Raw genomic sequence first — 13,369 nt, forward strand, 5'->3', positions numbered from 1 at the left:
TCTTATAACAACCAACCAGGGTGGAAACTGGTCAGGTTTCCTCATGGAATAATCTGTGCTAGGTGGCAGCAGGTTTCTCAGCAGAGCGAATTAAATCTCTCTGCTTCCCTCTTCTCCCTCGATGAAATGGCTGTGCCAGCATTGTTGAAGAATCCATGTGAAATTTGGTTGTGCAAAGGGGACGGATACCCCAAGAGCAAGGTGTGGGGAGTGCCAAGGGCCCATGGCCCCAGGTGCACAATTTTTGAGGGGGTGTGAACCAGGCACCTGACACAGTGTTCCTCTCTGCCTGCCAAAGGCTGTGTCAGCCAGCTCCCCCCGCGCGGGCGGCTCAGCGCTGCCCGGCTTTGCTCCTGTGGGGATGGGGTCGCTCCAGTGGTGTCAGTGGTGAGGGCTGGGCTGGTGAGCACCCTTCCCTCCGCTGGGTGCTGGCAACAGCCACTACGCTGCCGCTTCTGAAGGGAAAGTCCCCATGTGAGATCCCTTGAAGCTGCTGGGACTGGCAGCAGATTTTAGCATCGTTTAGGGTGGCAGTTTACTTCCCACTGCCCTCCTCATGAGCCTACCATCACCACTCAGGCTACCAGTCCTCAAGGACTAATAAACCTTTTTAAATGAAAAGAATAAAATAAGGAGTAAGGGAGAAGGGGAACACACAAACCAATATTGTCTTGCAAATTATATGGAGTAGATATGACGCTCACATGTTGTTGCATGTCTCAGTCTAAAGGGCTACAGGAAGACTGACCAGAGATTGTGGAACATTTCCAAATAATAAAATGTTATTTGTTCCAAACATTTCATGTAACCCCCCTGGGGACCCCCTCCCCCAGACTGAAATACGGGAAATGTTTTCAATAAATAAACACATGCAGAAGGAAAAGCTCCCTAGAAGACTCTGGGCCCAAGTCTTATAGGGGCTGGCTATATACAGTCGTACCTTGGTTTTTGAACAGCTTAGTTTTTGAACATTTTGGCTTCCAAACGCTGCAAAGTGACTATTCCAGTTTGCGAACTATTTTTGGAAGCCGAACCTCTGACGTCTGCAGGAGCTTCATGCAGCCAATCAGAAGCCGTGCTTTGGTTTCTGAAAGTTTTAGAAGTCGAACGGATTTCCGGAAAGGATTCTGTTTGACTTCCAAGGTATGACTGTACTCAGTGGTAGAGCATCTACTTTGCCTTCAGCAGGCTCTGGGTTCAATCCCTGACATCTCCAGGTAGGGCTGAGAGGGACTTCCTGTCTGAAACCCCAGAGAGCTGCTACCAGTCAGTGTAGACAAGAACGAGCTGAGTGGACCATTGGTGTGACTCAGTAGAAAGCAACTTCCTACAGTCCTGAGTTGGTCCTGCAAAGAATGCAGTGTAGATCTTTTAGAAGAGGGGCAGGAAGTTCATGACAGACCACATCTGTCGACAGATGGGAAGCAGTGTTTGGGTGTCGGGGTTTCTGAACTACTCGAATAATCAAAGTTGTGCAAGACAAGAAGAAACTTGCATGATGATAAATAAACCTGCATTGACTTGGAGGACCACAGCAGCTTCTCCCTGTAGGCAGGTGGCCCAGGTGCTTTGCACAAACCCGAACCAAAAGACGCAACATGCCAACAAGTGCCAGAACCGTCATCATGTGTGCTTCCTTGCCAGCTTGTGCCTTTCTTTGCTGATTGCCCCTCAGCAGCAGTTTTTCAACCCTTTTAGAAATTGGATACAGCTTGACAGAATTCAATAAATAATCAGAAGGGAAAGGAGAACTTTGAAGCAAATAGGCAGAAGTTAAAAAAAAGTCAGTTATTGGGAGACATTGCAAATTGCCTCCTCCTCTGTAGAAAGCTGGTATTTGCAAGAATCCTGGCAAGAAGCTCTAATAACATTAATTCCCAAACAAGGGACAGAATTGACAGAAACCAAAAACTATAGACCAATTTCATTGTTGAACATTGATTAAAAGTTATTCACGGAGGTATTGGCAAACAGATTAAAGAAAATTTTGAATAGAATTATAAATGAGGACCAAGCGGGATTCTTGCCTGGAAGACAAATGCAAAACAACATGAGAAGAAGAAGTGTGCATGCACACGAAAGCTCATACCAAGAACTAACTTAGTTGGTCTTTAAGGTGCTACTGGAAGGGAAAAAAATTTTTTGTTTTGACTATGGCAGACCAACACGGCTACCTATCTGTAACTGGAACATGAGAACAGTAATTGACATCCTGGAGTATTTAGATATGAGACCCGATAAGAAAGCTGCACTAATATACCGTATTTTTTGCTCTATAAGACTCACTTTTTCCCTCCTAAAAAGTAAGGAGAAATGTGTGTGCGTCTTATGGGGCGAATGCATTCTGCGCAGCTATCCCAGAAGCCAGAACAGCAAGAGGGATTGCTGCTTTCACTGCACAGTGATCCCTCTTGCTGTTCTGGCTTCTGAGATTCAGATTTTTTTTTTCTTGTTTTCCTCCTCCAAAAACTAGGTGCGTCTTGTGATCTGGTGCGTCTTATAGAGCGAAAAATATAGTAAGTTGACGCGGAAAAAGCATTTGATAATGTTTCTGGGAAATTTATGGAAAAAAACAATAGAATTTTTGGATTTAGGAGAAGCATTTGGACGTGGGATAAAAGCAATATATAGAAATCAAAATGCCAAATTGATAATCAACAATGACCTATCAGAGACTTTTACAATTTCAAAAGGCACTAGACAAGGATACTCCTTGTCACCCCTATTATTTATCATAGTTTTGGAGACATTAACAACTGCCATAAGATCTGATCCCGGAATAAAAGGGATCACATTGTAAAGCAGAGCATACAAATTAAAGGCCTTTGCAGATGACCTAATTATAACAACAGAAAACCCCATAGAAAGTACATTGAAAACAATGGAAAGAATGCACGAATTTGGCCAGATATCCGATTTGAATTAAATAAAAAATAAAAAAAAGTTAGTGAAAAATTTGGAAGATCAGGAAAAACAGGAGTTACAGTGGTACCTCGGTTACATATGCTTCAGGTTACATATGCTTCAGGTTACAGACTCCGCTAACCCAGAAATATTACCTCGGGTTAAGAACTTTGCTTCAGGGTGAGAACAGAAATCGTGCTCCGGCGGCGCGGCAGCAGCGGGAGGCCCCATTAGCCAAAGTGGCGCTTCAGGTTAAGAACAGTTTCAGGTTAAGAACGGACATCCGGAACAAATTAAGTACTTAACCCGAAGTACCACTGTACAAAATAAGACGGGTCTATTGATAACAAAAAAAATCAAGTATCTGGGAATTTCGATCTCTGCCCAAAACAAAAATTTATTTGTTGATAATTACAGTAAAGTATGGAGGGAGATTAACAGAGACCTAAAAATTTGGGGGGGAGTAAATCTATCACTGTGGGGCAGAATTTCGACTAGCAAGATGTCCGTGTCACCAAAAATGTTATTCCGATTACAAATGATACCAATAATAAGTGGGACAAGCTGTTTCAAAGAGTGGCGGAAAGAACTAGCAAAGTTTATACAGCACGGCAAAACCCCCAGAATTAAGTACAAATTACTGACCGAGATAAAGGATAGAGGGGGCTTCGCTTTGCCAGACCTTAAACTATATTACAAGGCAGCTTGTCTTTGCTGGATAAAGGATTGGATGACTTTGGAAAACACAAGCATATTGGATATAGAGGAGAAGGATAACAGATTTGGCTGGCACAGGTATCTGGGTTACAACAAAGTGAAGGTGCATAGAGGCTTCCTTTTTTCTTTTTTCTTTTTTTGAATGTTCATGAGGGCTTTTTCTTCTTTTTTCTTTTTTTCTTTTTAAAATTTTTTATTCAAAGTTATAACAAAACATATTTTCCAGAAACATATCCTTATTTCCCCCCATTTTTCTTCCCCCCATAACCCCCCACCCCCCGACTTCCCTTAGTTCCAGTCTTTGATTTCTCCAATAATGCTGTTTTCTGCATGTTGCAGAGTTGTATAGATCCTCCAACTGTTTTGCTAATTATTATCAGTAAAAAAATTGTGAATGTTTATTCAAAACCTGCCAAGGAGTCCAGTTCGCATTGTTGCGTCTTCAAATACTTTGTGAAAGGTTCCCATTCATCCTTAAAGTCACAGTTATCCTTATCCCGAACAGAGGCTTCCTTCACCACATAATTGGAAAATCTTTATACACAGTCTGGTAAAAACACAAAAAGTTATTAGAACCAAAGACACCATGGTAGCTATCACCCCGGAAGCCTTCACGGTAAAAAGAAAAACATGACTAGCAATTGGGCGACATATAAAGATATACTGGAGGAAGAAAATAACTAATTAAAAATTAAAAGTTTTGATGAACTTAAAAAAAATTAGGTTTGGATTGGCTATAATATTACCAATTAAAGGAGATCTTTAAATAAAACAACAACAACACAGATTTGAAACACAGATATCTAAATTAGAGAAAGAATTATTATCAAACAACAGGAAAATATTATCGAAAACTTACAGATTATTATTAGATTGGGAACTCCAAGATGAAGAAGTGAACGATGTTATAGTTAAATGGGCACAAGATTTCGGATTTCCTGTCTTACTGAAAGACTGGGAAAATTGTGGAAAACAGACGTAAAATTCACAGCATGTTATTTGATAAAGGAAAACTTTATGAAAATGATTTACAGGTGGTACTTGACCCCATCTAAATTGGCTAAAATATCTAAAAATAATAAGAGCACATGTTGGAGGTGTAAGCAGGGGGGAAGGAACACTATTTCGCATGTGGTGAACCTGTCCCAAAATTAAAAAAAATCTGGGACATGGTCTATGAAGAACCAAAGAAAATACTCAGAGAAACATCTAATAAAAGTCCAGAGGCATTTTTACTGGGCATTATGACAATAAACATCCCTAGAATAAAGAAAAGTGTATTTTTTAAAAAAGATATTTATTGAAGTTTTACAAAAACATAAATTTACAAAATAAAAAAGGTCATATAAAAAGAAAAAGATACAAAAAAGAGAACATAGAAAAATACATGAAAAAGAAAAAAGAAGAATAAAAATACAAAATACAAAAGACAAATAGCTAAAAAAGAATTACAAACAAATCCGTTTTTTGTAACTTTGAACTCATTAGCTTATTTCCTTGGCCTTCTCACACCTCCCCTTTTTGTATTCCCATTTAAATAATCAAATCAGCAAATCCTTACCCTCTTTCGTTTATCTTAACTCTGTATCTTAACATATTATAACTCTATATTTTCATCCATTATCAATTCATTTTTGCATATTCTTATTAACTTTGTTGCTAATGCCACTTATTTTCAATCCAACATCATTTTAACATTCATTAATTTTACAGTATTTCTGAAGATAGTCTTTAAATTTCTTCCAGTCTTCTTCCACCAACTCTTCTCCCAGGTCTCGGATTCTGCCAGTCATTTCCGCCAATTCCATATAATTCGTCACCTTCATCTGCCACTCTTCCAGGGTGGGTAACTCTTGTGTCTTCCAATACTTTGCAATAAGTATTCTTGCTGCTGTTGTTGCATACATAAAGAAAGTTCTATCCTTCTTTGGCACCAATTGGCCGACTATGCCCAGGAGAAAGGCCTCTGGTTTCTTCAGGAAGGTATATTTAAATACCTTTTTCATTTCATTATAGATCATCTCCCAGAAAGCCTTAATCTTTGGGCACGTCCACCAAAGGTGGAAGAATGTACCTTCATTTTCTTTACATTTCCAACATTTATTATCGGGCAAATGATAAATTTTTGCAAGCTTGACTGGTGTCATGTACCACCTGTAAATCATTTTCATAATATTCTCTCTTAAGGCATTACATGCCGTAAATTTCATACCGGTGGTCCACAACTGTTCCCAGTCAGCAAACATAATGTTGTGACCAATATCTTGTGCCCATTTGATCATAGCAGATTTAACCGTTTCATCCTGCGTATTCCATTTTAACAGCAAGTTATACATTCTTGAAAGTATCTTAGTTTTGGGATCTAACAGTTCTATTTCCAATTTTGATTTTTCCACCTGGAAGCCAATTTTTTTATCCAAATTATAGGCCTCTCTTATTTGATAATAATGAAGCCAGTCTCGCACTTTATCTTTTAATTTCTCAAAACTCTGCAATTTCAATTTGTCTCCTTCTTGTTCCAATATTTCCCAATATTTCGGCCATTTGGCTTCCATATTGAGCTTTTTCTGAGCCTTCGCTTCCATTGGTGACAGCCACCTTGGGGTTTTATTTTCCAGTAAATCTTTGTATCTTATCCAGACATTGAACAATGCTTTCCTGACAATATGGTTTTTAAATGCTTTATGTGCTATCTTATTTTCTTGAGAGATTTTTTGTAATCCATTTGTTCTTAAAAATTGGTCTAAATCAGTCTCTTTCTGTGGCCCTTGTGTGTATAGTTGTTTAAAATATCTCTGGAAACACTTTCTAATCTCCAATGGATTCTGTATGTTCTTTCCTTCCACATCCAAATTTGTGATGGTGTTTAATTTTTGTCTTTTTTTCATCTGCCAGGCTAGCAGTTTCCCGCATTTATTAGCCGATTCAAATGTCTTTTGTCTCATCTGCTTAATTTTCCATTCTACTTCCTGATTTATCATTTTCATGTATTGTACTTGATATAGCTTTATTTCTCTCAGAATCTCTTGCGACTTTGGTTTCGCTCTTAATTTCTTCTCTCCTTCTTTTATTTTTTCCAAGATTTTATCTTTTTTCTCATTTTGAATTCTCTTTTTTATTGCGTTCTGTTGAATCAGAAACCCTCTCATGACCGCTTTGCTTGCGTCCCAGATTACTCTTTTTTCAACCGTGGTATTCAAATTTATCTCAAAATAATCTCTCAAGAATTTTTGTGCCTTCTTGGTAACCTCTTGATCTCTAAATAAGGTGTCATTCATCCTCCATCTGAAGGAACCAATTGGTGTTAGTTTCATCTCCATCTTCACCGCATTATGGTCGGAGCAAGTTTTTGGGCAAATTTCCACTTTTCGAGTCTTAGGTGCCAGTCCTCTAGTTATCCATATTTGGTCAATTCTTGTCCATGTCATGTTGGCTTCAGAGAAGAATGTTCCCTCTCTTCCAAGGGGGTTCTTGGTTCTCCAAATGTCAATCAGGTCCATATTGTCAGTCAGTTCAAAAAAGGTTTTTGGTAGTCTGCCATCTTTAGTTACAACCTGTCTCTGCGACTTATCCATATTTGTAGATACCACTCCATTCATATCTCCCATCATAATAATGTTGTAGTCCATGTAGTCAAGCAATGTCTCATGCAATTTCCTGAAGAATTCAGATTTCCCCTCATTTGGTGCATAAACTCCTACAATCAGAAATTTTTCTCCTTGTGATTGAATCTCAATTGCCACAAATCTTCCTTGTTCATCTTTAAAAACAAATTTCGGTGATAGGCTCTCTTTGGAATAAATAACAACTCCTCTCTTTTTAACCTTGTCCGATGAAATAAACTCTTGACCCAATCTTTTATTAATCAGTACTTTCCTGTGAAGCCTTATCACATGAGTTTCCTGTAAACAAATTAAATCCAATTGTTCCTTTTTCAATAAATGAAAGACTTTCTTCCTCTTCTCCGGGGAATTAAATCCATGAATATTCCAACTTAATAATTGCAGAGACATGGTGTGGTTATTCTATTTTCCTCCAACTGCTCCCAAAAGTTCTTCTTGTTCTGACGGTGGTATCACTTTTTTTTGTTTGTCCAGTCCCAAAGGTGGTGGTGCTATGTCTAGTACTCCTGATCTTAAAGCTCTTAGCTCTTCTAGTACTTCTTTTTGCAGGTCTTCTTCGTGGTCTCTCAACAATTTTCCCTTATCTTCCACTGATCTTATTTTGAACTTTTTCCCTTTAAAGGTAAAAGATAGTCCCTGGGGGAATTCCCACCTAAAAACAATTCTGTTTCTTCTCAGTAGGGCCACCAGATCTCCGTAGTTGATTCTAAGATCCAATAGATGTTTCGGTATATCCTTAAAAATCTCCACTCTCGAGTCGTTGATCTCCAAAGTCTTCTGGAAGTGCGCACTCAGTATTTTATCTCTCTCTTCTTTCGTTCGGAGGGTAACCAAACAGTCTCTCACCCTGTTTTTTCTCCCTCCTCTTCCAAGTCTGAACGCACTTACTATCTTAAAGTCTTTCTCCAGCTCTAAATTCCAAAATTTTCCAAATTCCTGCGTAAGGTAGTCACTTAGGTTATCTTTTTCAAGTTCCGGTACTGCCCTGATCCTCAGATTGGTCTGTTTTCCCCTCAGTTCAATCATAGACAGAAGTGACTGATGATCCCCAATCTGTTTGTGCATAGGTTTTATTTCTTCCTCTACAGCCACTGCTTTTTCTTTTGCTTCCTCAGCTATTTTTCGATTAGACGCAGATTCTTCCAGCAATTTTTCAATAGATTCTGTATTGGAGTTCACCTTCTGTCCCAGATTATTAATGCTGGCAGTATTCCTGTCTATTTTAGTTGATTGTTCCGTAACTTGTTTGATTAGGCCTTCCAATTTTTCATAAATTTTATTTAACACAGAAGTAAAATCCCCTTCTGAAGCCATTCCTTTTGACTCAACTTGTGCAAAATCTTCCCCCTGTGTCACAGGAGGGCCGGGAACAGATGATCTATGTTGCTGGGAAACTATACTGGGCTGCTGCACTCTGGTCTTGCCCGATCTTGTTGTCCTATCAGTCATCACACTTTTGTCTATGAATCAAGGTCGGTCCCATGGTCAAGTCTTGCCGTGGAAAATCCCCAAAGTCCAGAGTGGAAAAATCCCCCAGCTGGGTGTACCGCTTCAATGTTCCTCTAGGGGGACACTGTAGCAGTCATTAAAGTTACAATAAAGAATCTTTTCCAACTTTCCTAAGTCCCCTCAAAAAAAAACAAGCAACAGTTTCAAGTCCAGAGAAGACCTTCAACAAGTATCTCCTTTGCAGAGTTAACCATTAAAAAGTTACAATGTCTATAAATAGTGCGACTCTCAATGCAACAGTTCTAGTGAACCTGGCAGTCCGTTCCCAGGAGTTAAATAATTGTCTCTATTTTTCCCAGAAGAAATAAAGTCACTTTTCCCTCTCCCCCCCCCTCCACTAACCTGGGGAGGGGGAGTTCTTTCACTTTGATGTTCGGATTTAGAACTTTAAAAGCACCGCTCTCCAGGTCTTAGCTTAGAAACGTCTTTGCTTTGATCTGTGTACAGAAACGGAAGGCGGACTTCCTGTTTACGCCTTCCCGCTTCAGTGCCAAATTAATCCCTTTTTTCTTCCTTTAGTCCCAATTTCTTAAGCTTCACCTACTCACGGGTAGTTGTTTAGCAGCCGAATTGTCACAGGAAAAAGGTCAGCGCTCTCTGGCAACAGCTGTGCGGCTTCACCCCACGGAAGGAGCAATTGACTCTCAGCACCGCGCCAAGCTTCCGTTACGCTCCAGAGCCCCTTGCGGGGTTCCTTCGCCAATTCGGGGGGCGCTAAGGGTGCCCGCCGAGTCCCACGTTCGCAGGCTTCTCCTGCCTGTGATTTTCAAAAGGGTCTCCGCTTCGCCGTAGTGGACAGACCCAATTTCCGCAGAGCTTCTCCCTCCAGATTAGAAGGAGACCGCCATTGCCGTTGGCGCCGCCTACGGAAGCCGAAAAGTGTATTTCTTTATGCAACAACCGTGACTCAAGTATTAATTGCCAAGTATTGGAAAGGAGACCAGATCCATGCGAATATGTTGAACTAACCAAAATGACAGAAGCAATAAGAAATCACCCGAGTTCAAGGGTGAAAAATGAATAGGATTGTTTTAAAAATTACTTTAGTAAACATGGTTCCCATATCCAAACTTGGGTGTGCCTAACTCACAAAATAAAAGTTAATTGGAGGAGATATCCTATACAAAGAAAAGGTTGAAGGTACTGGATACTGGAACACAGTACAAAGAAAAGGAAATAAAGAGAGAAGATGAAGCTGTTAAGAGGTAGAGGGAAATTAAGCATTATAGAGAAATTTTATAGAAAGAAAAACAGATTGTGTATGTAACTGTAAAGAAAGAAGACGCTGTTATCTGTAAAAAAAATGCAATAAAAATTATTTTTTTAAAAAGAAAGCTGGTATCTGCAATATCAAGCTCAAAATAATAGGGATTTCCATCCCTTCCTTCTCTCTTTCTCTTTCTCTTTCTCTTTCTCTTTCTCTCTCTCTCTTCACAACACAGGCACACTTTGCGATATAATTGCTGAAACGTGCAGAGTAAACAAACTCCACTGAAAACTGTTGAGCCAGTGAGCAGCTGCTGTTAAAAAAAGAAGCTAATTCAGATCTGGGGATCATTAGGAAAGGGATAAAAAAAAATTAAAGACTCCATCATGATGCCTTTTTTATACAGATCTATGATGTGGCCCTAGCAGTTCGAAAGCACATCAAAAAAAGTGCAAGTAGATAAAAAGGTACCGCTCCGGCAGGAAGGTAAATGGCATTTCCGTGCGCTGCTCTGGTTCACCAGAAGCAGCTTAGTCATGCTGGCCACATGACCCGGAAGCTGTACACCGGCTCCCTCGGCCAGTAAAGCGAGATGAGCGCCGCAACCCCAGAGTCGGCCACGACCGGACCTAAAGGTCAGGGGTCTCTTGACCTTTACCTTATGATGTGGCCATGCTTGGAAGACTGTACAGCTCAGGACACCACAAAAGATGGAGAAAGTGAAAAACAGCAACCAAAATGGTCAAGCAGCTGATCCATTATAGACAAAAAGGTACCAATTGGGCTTTTAAAGTTTCATAACAGCGGTTGGGAATCTTTTTGACACAGTGGGCAACATCTTTATTTACCCCACCCTCCTTGGATCAGCTCTGGCATTATAAGCATCTGACTTACCAAAACCGGCCCAGGAAAGTTGAGTGAGTTTCTGCCTAAATGGGACTGAGCTTCCCCCACATCAGCTGAAGAGCAGGGAGTTCACACCTGCTTTCTGCAGCTACTTTGTAACTGCCCTACCCTTGGCATGTGGCACTAGGTGTGAGCAGGTGCGCATAGTGTGGAGAAACTGGATTAGTAGATTTGGAAAAGACAAAGCAATTCTTCACAAAGGGCATAGCTAAACTCTGGGATTTGGCCCCGCAAGGTGTAGTGCTGCCTGCCTGCTTGGCCTACTTTAAATGGGGTTTAGACTAGGCCTTAACAGAGGATAAGATTATCAACAGCTACTAGTCATGATGGCTATGCCATCCTGCTGGGGAACAGGAATAGGAGGGGGCTATTGCACTCTGATTTGGGGCTTCCTAGAGCTACCTGGTTAGCCACTGTCAGGACAATATGCTGGATCAGGGACAGCTCTGGTCTGGTGGCACAGAGCTCCCTTGTGCTGCATTGCAGGAGGGAAAGACGGCTGCACACACACACTTGGCTTTTCCAAGACAACAGGGTAAAAACTGGATTCAGTAAAATATGAGCCACATCAAAGAGCTGTCACACTTCCAGCTTCCTTGTTCAGGTCTATGTACTTTTCAAGGGAGAAGAGGACCCCCTCATGTCTAAGGGATGGGTGAACAACAGAGAATCATCTGGATGCCTGGATTCAGAACACGGAGTAGCACACAGAGAGCCCCAGGAGCAGAGTATTAAACTCATAAAAATAAACAGCACAATGTAGTGTTAGGAATGCAGATTGTTAAACCTTTAGATCCCATTCAGCTACACACAGCAGCTGACCTCTTGCTACTCCTCTTGCAATGAGCAGACAACACACTGTTCAGTAAGTTTACTTACAGGTTCAAAATATCAGCCATGCAGTATTCCATGCAGCAGCAAGGATAATGCAGCCAAAATAATATTGGGTAAGAAATACAGCAAAGTAGTTTCAAACATGCAGTCTGTGCTTAGGAAGAAGCACAGACACATCCTTCTTGGTAGATTACATGATGGGGAAGAGGAGGAGGAGGAAGAAGGAGAAGGAGAAAGGGGGCATGACCTAGCTGAGTTTATCTAGCAATACAACTCTGTGGTCCTTTATGTTAAATAGTGGGTAGACATGGCAGACGATGCAGCAATATCTCCAAAGCAGCTCTTGTTTATTCACAGAGCAGAACAGAACTGAACAGCAAACAGCTCAGCCGGCCTGCTTTTATAGGCAGCTGGCTGTCAACATTGTAGCAACCACAACCCAGGGTTTCCCGCCTAAAGTAACTGACATGGACCTGAGTGAAAACTATCTACACGATACTCCTGGTGGCCAGGGTGAGAACTTCAATACATAACACTTTACCCCTTCATGCACCAACTCGCAGTCATGCATAGTTCTGTTTGAATGCAATCTTCCACAATTTGAATCTCTTGTGTTGTGGTTTGTCCTGCAGATCTTAGAGACAAGAAATGGCTTGTAAGTGGTTTAGAGGAGGTTTCATTCCTTTTCTTCCCTTCTTGCTGGTAGTGGCCAAACAGGTTTTGCTTTTGCATGGTTTTGAAACAACACAAAAACCTGCACAACCAATTTGAATATAAACAAAAGTGAGATGAGGGCTTACACCAGTGGTAGGCAACCTAAGGCCCGTGGGCCGGATGCGGCCCAATCGCCTTCTCAATCCGGCCCACTGACGGTCCGAGAATCAGTGTGTTTTTACATGAGGTGAATGTGTCCTTTTGTTTAAAATTCATCTCTGGGTTATTTATGGGACCTGCCTGGTGTTTTTACATGAGTAGAATGTGTGCTTTTATTTAAAATGCATCTCTGGGTTATTTGTGGGGCATAGGAATTCGTTCATATATTTTTTTCAAAATATAGTCCAACCCACACATGGTCTGAGGGACGGTGGACGGCTGAAAAAGGTTGCTGACCCCTGGCTTACACCATAAGCAGCAAATCTCATTTTCAAATTACCTTCAATTCTAGATATAAAAAAGCCTCCAGAGCCTTATCTTCCTTCCTTGAACTGCCACATTATTTGTATGATAGCTAATATGGCCAACTGTCTACTGCAGGTGTGGGAAACCTTTTGTCCTCCAGATGTAGCTGAACTAAAATTCCCATCTTGGCTCTGCTTCCCAGGGATGATGCAAGTTATAGTTCAGTAACATCTGGAGAGCCAAAGGTTTCCTACAGCTGACCTGCTGAATGGCAGTGAGCCTATTATTTTCCTTCTGTGCCATCTGAAACCATCTGAAAATCCATATTCTTCTAATTAATGCAGGGTATGACTAAAGAGCAGGGATACATTCAATTCAATTTACATTTAAAGATCAACCTACATAATTCACAGTTCCTGACAAAATATGCAAGCTGCAAATGCAGCCATCTTTTGAAATTTGCCCTTCTTTGAATTCTCCAACCAAGTAATGCGCTTTCTATGGGGAAATTGCTTGCAAAAATGTGTATAATAGAAGAAATCACACCCAA

General features: G+C 40.7%; 1 long non-coding RNA gene across 1 annotated transcript in view; it reads left to right on the forward strand.

The window, feature by feature from the left end:
- LOC310750767 overlaps window positions 1-12,902 on the forward strand; it is a 150,472-nt gene extending 137,570 nt beyond the window's left edge. The window contains exons 2-3 of the long non-coding RNA XR_014542251.1: window positions 10,691-10,732; window positions 12,058-12,902. This is a non-coding gene — a long non-coding RNA (uncharacterized lncRNA). The remainder of the gene's footprint in view (window positions 1-10,690; window positions 10,733-12,057) is intronic.
- Window positions 12,903-13,369: the final 467 nt, after the last annotated feature.

The sequence above is a fragment of the Podarcis filfolensis genome (assembly GCF_964270895.1).
Source record: "Podarcis filfolensis genome assembly, chromosome: 15".
In the NCBI taxonomy this organism is placed as follows: Eukaryota; Metazoa; Chordata; class Lepidosauria; order Squamata; family Lacertidae; genus Podarcis; species Podarcis filfolensis.